This window comes from Heptranchias perlo, chromosome 13, assembly GCF_035084215.1.
Source record: "Heptranchias perlo isolate sHepPer1 chromosome 13, sHepPer1.hap1, whole genome shotgun sequence".
Classification (NCBI taxonomy): Eukaryota; Metazoa; Chordata; class Chondrichthyes; order Hexanchiformes; family Hexanchidae; genus Heptranchias; species Heptranchias perlo.
Genome location: NC_090337.1, coordinates 15,491,633 through 15,499,198, shown reverse-complemented (window position 1 = coordinate 15,499,198; position 7,566 = coordinate 15,491,633).

Sequence of the window (7,566 nt, the reverse complement as noted above, 5' to 3'; positions counted from 1 at the left end):
TGCAGGCAACATGAGATATTCGTGCTGCCTGGTCACTTACTTCATCGAAGCGCAGCAATCAGGCCTTGCACAGGTTCACACTTCTCACCAGCAGGGGGGCTCAAATATTGCGTGATTTGCGTGCACCTCTTAAAGGCAGGCTGCACCTCTTATTTGCAAAAAATAAGATACGGGTCTGCACGGAGATACCAGAGATCAGATATTGCACACGTTAAACACAGATGCAGGTCCCGTCCATATGATTACAAACTGTTGAGTTATGTTAAAACATTGAATAAAGGTTGCGCATTACTAAATCCCACATCCTGCATGTCAGACCTCACCAATCTGCAGATTTAAGTTTGTACCAGGCCTGGGAGAAAGCGTGCACCAAAGTTCTCTGCTGACGCACTAGGTGCAAGAGGTGGACTGAAGGAGGGGCATCCTATATCTGCAGTTGGGGGTAAGGGGCCCTCCATGTATATGCTCAAGAGGCAGTGGGAGGCAATAGGGGATGTAGTCAATGCCAGGCGCATAGCACCACGAACATGGATGCAGTGCAGGAAGAAGTTCAATGCTTTGACATGAGTGGTCAAGGTGAGTTAGGCCAACTGTCAAGTGGCGTCTCCTACCGACTGCAACACTAGCCGCATACATTGCTCCACGCACTACACCCCCATCATACCAACAAACTCTTTCAATCAGTACTCAACTCTTCCAATAAGATGCTTCCTCTCACCCTCACACATTACCACTGTTGCAAGCCACACACCCACAACTCACACACACTGGCAGCTATTCAACCATGACAGGCATATCACCCAGAGATCCTGCAGAACACTCACCGACACACTTCTTGCTTTCTTGCAGGAAAAGATGACGCATGCAGGAGGCATCAAGTGGCGGTGGCATTTAGCCCCTCGAGCCTGTTCTGCCATTCAGTGAGATCATGGTTGATCTGTGACCTAACTCCATATACCCGCGTTCACTCCATATCTCTTAATACCCTTTGTTCACAGAAATCCATCAATCTCAGATTTAAAATTAACAATTGAGCTAGCATCAACTGCCATTTGCAGAAGAACGTTCCAAACTTCTCCCACCCTCTGCGTGTAAAAGTGTTTCCTAACTTCACTCCTGCTCATCCTGGCTCTAAATGTTAGGCTATGTCCCCTCATGCTAGTATTCAAGTATAGGAGACCTCCAAAAACAGGTACAAGTGCATCAGCAACCAAAAGCAATAATTCATCAACTAACCTGTAAATCCTGTATGGTCCCTTTAAATAGCACTGGTGGGGGTCTTCCAGGCTGTCTAAGACATGTTCAGGTGTTTGTGGTTAAGACAATGCGTTGAGTGGAGCTTTAAGGTCCAAAATGGTGACTATCACTTTAAATCATCGTTGTACTCTGATCTAACGCATATTCTCCCTACTTTACATGTTGCTGGTGTTCGTTATCTGTGCGTGCATGAAACCCTTTACCAAGATGGCGTCTGGTGCACATAACGTTAGAAGCATGTGCGGGCATCCCGGACGCCATTTTGGAACTTTGGGAGGCCTCATTGCGCCAAAACAATGGGCACTGCACAGCAGCATTTCTAGCCCAAACTCTTCCAGAAATCTTGGCTTTCTGACTCTCTTGTAAAGACACTGGGGTTTGGATTGCCAACCCTCCAGGAAGTAAAGGTTAATCTCTTGGATACTGCTATGAGCAACCAGGGAGAAATATCATCTTTCAACACTATTAGTTATAAAAACATGGGAGATGGGGGAAAAATAGCTTTTTGACCGGTCGGGGCAGTTGGAGGAGGGAGGTCATGCGATGAAACCTCTAGAAATACGTCCAACCAGAGTTGGCAACCCTAACTGGGGTAGCAATTTACCTTGGGCGGTAGTGCAAAAGGGGATGGTGACGCATAGCCTGCCTGTTATAAGGCCCGTTTTATAGTTCCATTGAAGTCAATAGAACCAAATATCGGTTTGGGCGTGTAACAGGCAGCCAATGCGATAAGACCAGTTTTACATTACTGCCCAAAGTAAATTTCTGCCCCATTATTTTGTGCAGTTCTGCCGGCTATTACCATATGGTAGCATGTAAGTGTAATGTTTTGCAGCAAGTGAAGTTGCATAAAACATTACTAAAAAAACATGTTTTCATTTGCTGGCTCAAATTTGTTGACGATAAATTAGCATGCAAAAAGGCAGAAAATAGCATTCTGATAGCTGGATGTCTCACTTGAATGGAGCATTCACTTCAGCGGCAAGTGAGAAAGGTCTTTGTATAATTTTCTAATCTCCCACTGGGTTCATTCAATGTAATAGTTCATGGGAAACTGCTCATTCACCTCCTCCTAGTCAATTCTGTGGGAACAACAAGGCATTTTGAATTTGTTTGTCTTGCAGCATTGGTGTGGGTCTTTTGGGAGAGGATACGATCAAGTTTTGCACAGTTAAAAAGAATTAACATGTACTGTGAATTACGGAGCAAAATATCATTCTTTCAGTTTATCATGGGAGTCTGATGAAGATTAATGGGATATTTTGAAGTTAAAAAGTACTCATTTTATTAGACCACGGATTACACGTTTTGGATACTGTTGGGGGAGATGGCTCACCAGGGGAAGGTGGCAGTGGCCAGGTTCATGGCACCGTGGCTGGCTCTGCTGCACAGGAGGGCAGGAAAAAGAGTGGCAGAGCTATAGTGATAGGGGACTCGATTGTAAGGGGAATAGACAGGCGTTTCTGCGGACGCAACCGAGACTCCAGGATGGTATGTTGCCTCCCTGGTGCAAGGGTCAAGGATGTCTCGGAGCGGCTGCAGGACATTCTGGAGGGGGAGGGTGAACAGCCAGTTGTCGTGGTGCATATAGGTAAAAAACAGGATGAGGTCCTACAAGCTGAATTTAGGGAGTTAGGAGTTATACTAAAGAGTAGGACCTCAAGGGTAGTAATCTCAGGATTGCTACCAGTGCCACGGGCTAGCCAGAGTAGGAATGACAGGATAGCTAGGATGAATATGTGGCTTGAGAGATGGTGCAAGAGGGAGGGATTCAAATTCCTCGGACATTGGAACCGGTTCTGGGGGAGGTGGGACCAGTACAAATTGGACGGTCTGCATCTGGGCAGGACTGGAACCAATGTCCTAGGGGGAGTGTTTGCTAGTGCTGTTGGGGAGGGTTTAAACTAATATGGCAGGGGGATGGGAACCGATGCAGGAAGTCAGTGGGAAATAAAGTGGTGACAGAAACAAAAGGCAGTAAGGGAGAGTGTACAGAACATGACCGGACAGATGGTCTGAGAAAGCAGGGCAAAGACCAAGGGAAGTCTAGATTAAACTGCATTTATTTCAATGCAAGAAGTCTGATGGGCAAGGCAGATGAACTCAGGGCATGGATGGGTACATGGGACTGGGATGTTATAGCTATTACTGAAACATGGCTAAGGGAGGGGCAGGACTGGCAGCTCAATGTTCCAGGGTACAGATGCTATAGGAAAGATAGAGCAGGAGGTAAGGGAGGAGGGGGAGTTGTGTTCTTGATTAGGGAGAACATCACGGCAGTAGTGAGAGGGGATATATCCGAGTGTTCGCCCACTGAGTCTATATGGGTAGAACTGAAAAATAAGAAGGGAGAGATCACTTTGATAGGATTGTACTACAGACCCCCAAATAGTCAACGGGAAATTGAGGAGCAAATATGTAAGGAGATTACAGACAGCTGCAAGAAAAATAGGGTGGTAATAGTGGGGGACTTCAACTTTCCCAACTTTAACTGGGACAGCCATAGCATTAGGGGCTTGGATGGAGGCAAATTTGTTGAGTGTATTCAGGAGGAATTTCTCATTCAGTATGTGGATGGCCCGACTAGAGAGGGGGCAAAACTTGACCTCCTCTTGGGAAATAAGGAAGGGCAGGTGACAGAAGTGTTAGTGAGGGATCACTTTGGGACCAGTGATCATAATTCCATTAGTTTTAAGATAGCTATGGAGAAGGATAGGTCTGGCCCAAAAGTTAAAATTCTAAATTGGGGAAAGGCCAATTTTGATGGTATTAGACAGGAACTTTCAGAAGTTGATTGGGAGAGTCTGTTGGCAGGCAAAGGGACGTCTGGTAAGTGGGAGGCTTTCAAAAGTGTGTTAACCAGGGTTCAGGGTAAGCACATTCCTTATAAAGTGAAGGGCAAGGCTGGTAGAAGTAGGGAACCTTGGATGACTCAGGAGACTGAGGCCCTAGTCAAAAAGAAGAAGGAGGCATATGACATGCATAGGCAGCTGGGATCAAGTGGATCCCTTGAAGAGTATAGAGATTGCCGGAGTAGAGTTAAGAGAGAAATCAGGAGGGCAAAAAGGGGACATGAGATTGCTTTGGCAGATAAGGCAAAGGAGAATCCAAAGAGCTTCTACAAATACATAAAGGGCAAAAGAGTAACTAGGGAGAGAGTAGGGCCTCTTAAGGATCAACAAGGTCATCTATGTGCGGAGCCACAAGAGATGGGTGAGATCCTGAATGAATATTTCACATCGGTATTTACGGTTGAGAAAGGCATGGATGTTAGGGAACTTGGGGAAATAAATAGTGATGTCTTGAGGAGTGTACATATTACAGAGAGGGAGGTGCTGGAAGTCTTAACGCGCATCAAGGTAGATAAATCTCCGGGACCTGATGAAATGTATCCCAGGACGTTATGGGAGGTTAGGGAGGAAATTGCGGGTCCCCTAGCAGAGATATTTAAATCATCGACAGCTACATGTGAGGTGCCTGAAGATTGGAGGGTAGCAAATGTTGTGCCTTTGTTTAAGAAGGGCGGCAGGGAAAAGCCTGGGAACTACAGACCGGTGAGCCTGACATCTGTAGTGGGTAAGTTGTTAGAGGGTATTCTGAGGGACAGGATCTACAGGCATTTGGAGAGGCAGGGACTGATTAGGAACAGTCAGCATGGTTTTGTGAGAGGAAAATCATGTCTCACGAATTTGATTGAGTTTTTTGAAGGGGTAACCAAGAAGATAGATGAGGGCTGTGCAGTAGACGTGGTCTACATGGACTTCAGCAAAGCCTTTGACAAGGTACCGCATGGTAGGTTGTTACATAAGGTTAAATCTCATGGGATCCAAGGTGAGGTAGCCAATTGGATACAAAATTGGCTTGACGACAGAAGACAGAGGGTGGTTGTAGAGGGTTGTTTTTCAAACTGGATGCCTGTGTCCAGCGGTGTGCCTCAGGGATCGGTGCTGGGTCCACTGTTATTTGTTATTTATATTAATGATTTGGATGAGAATTTAGGAGGCATGGTTAGTAAGTTTGCAGATGACACCAAGATTGGTGGCATTGTGGACAGTGAAGAAGGTTATCTAGGATTGCAACGGGATCTTGATAAATTGGGCCAGTGGGCCGATGAATGGCAGATGGAGTTTAATTTAGATAAATGTGAGGTGATGCATTTTGGTAGATCGAATCGGGCCAGGACCTACTCCGTTAATGGTAGGGCGTTGGGGAGAGTTACAGAACAAAGAGATCTAGGAGTACAGGTTCATAGCTCCTTGAAAGTGGAGTCACAGGTGGATAGGGTGGTGAAGAAGGCATTCGGCATGCTTGGTTTCATTGGTCAGAACATTGAATGCAGGAGTTGGGATGTCTTGTTGAAGTTGTACAGGGCATTGGTGAGGCCACACTTGGAGTACTGTGTACAGTTCTGGTCACCCTATTATAGAAAGGATATTATTAAACTAGAAAGAGTGCAGAAAAGCTTTACTAGGATGCTACTGGGACTTGATGGTTTGACTTATAGGGAGAGGTTAGACAGACTGGGACTTTTTTCCCTGGAGAGTAGGAGGTTGAGGGGTGATCTTCTAGAAGTCTATAAAATAATGAGGGGCATAGATAAGGTAGATAGTCAAAATCTTTTCCCAAAGGTAGGGGAGTCTATAACGAGGGGGCATAGATTTAAGGTGAGAGGGGAGAGATACAAAAGGGTCCAGAGGGGCAATTTTTTCACTCAAAGGGTGGTGAGTGTCTGGAACGAGCTGCCAGAGGCAGTAGTAGAGGCGGGTACAATTTTGTCTTTTAAAAAGCATTTGGACAGTTACATGGGTAAGATGGGTATAGAGGGATATGGACCAAGTGCAGGAAATTGGGACTAGCTTAGTGGTATAAACTGGGCGACATGGACATGTTGGGCCCAAGGGCCTGTTTCCATGTTGTAACTTCTATGATTCTATGATAATAACATAGAGCAGGTAGTGAATCTTATTCAACTGGCAGTTAACAGGTTAACAGAGACAAGTCTCCCTCGACTATCACCTGAAAGAGCATAATGTCAACAATTATCCTGTTACATTTTCTGATACTCCCCTTGGGGGATTAGTAGAGCAAGGGCTGTTGCTGTTCCCTTAGTTGCATGTTCATTGGTAATTTTGACTTTGGGCGAGTGTAAAATGGTCGATATGGAATCAGCCGCCTGTGATACATTTCTCCCCATTTCCCATTTCAATTGACCTCAAATCGGGAGAGATGTATGACGGGCAGTTGATCCGATATTGCCTGTTTTACACTATCACCCAAAGTCAAAATTACCCCCCCATGAATGTTATGTTAATTTATTTAAGACAAGTTCATTATTAGAGATCGCTTGACTGAGATCTTCTGCCCTCTTTCTGGGTGGGCCGGGGTGTAGAATTAGAAAGGGACGTGCTCCATGGCATCTCTGCCCATTTTCCTACCCATTGGAATTCCTGTGACTGTCACTATTTGAATAATATGCAAATGAGAGAAATACATCATCCACCATGGCCCTGATATTTACGGGGAGACGGGGAGCAGGCGGGGTGACTATCAGTGCCTAGGAAACCTGAAAATAGGGGAAAGGCGGAGGTCTTGCCAAATTTAACGGCAGGATCTCATTTGAAATTTTTTTCTCCGTTTCCCACCCGGCAGCCAGATGTGGAGGCTGGCTGTCTGTCGGGTGGGAAGGCCTTTGGTAGAAGGCCACAGCCGGGCAGCGGAGAGGAGGGAGGGAGGGAAGGATTGTGGGGGGGGTCAGCGTCGGATCGCGGGGAGGGGATTTTTTTTTTCAAAAAATATACTTTATTCATAAAATTTGCAGCAGTACATACAAAACAGTTGTCATATCACGGGGAGGGGATTTAGAGATCGTGGGGAGGGAGACTGTTCGCGGCAGGTTAAGCATGGGGGGGCTGAGGGGGAAGCTCTCCTGCTCCTCCTTTCCCACATGCATTGCTGGAAAAGCACTTACCTGCTGGATCCGGCAGTTCTCGCCTCCCTTTAGTTGCCTGGTTTCCCGAGCCCTGGGGAATCTGGCCCACAACCGTTAAATCCTAATGGCTGCTAAAATCTGAGGCAGGGAGCCTCATTAACATATTAAAATTATTGACCCGCCTCTCGAGAGCAGGTTACTCGCCCGACCCCCAATCCGCTCCAGTTAAACCGGGAGTAGGTGCGTTCGCAGTGGGGATTAGGGAGGAAACGTGAATATTTTCAACTGTTTTATATGGGGATAGCTATATTTGGTAACAATATAAAGGTTTTAAATTAAAAGTAACCAGGGAAAGTAGGCTTCAAATTCATTTAATGAAT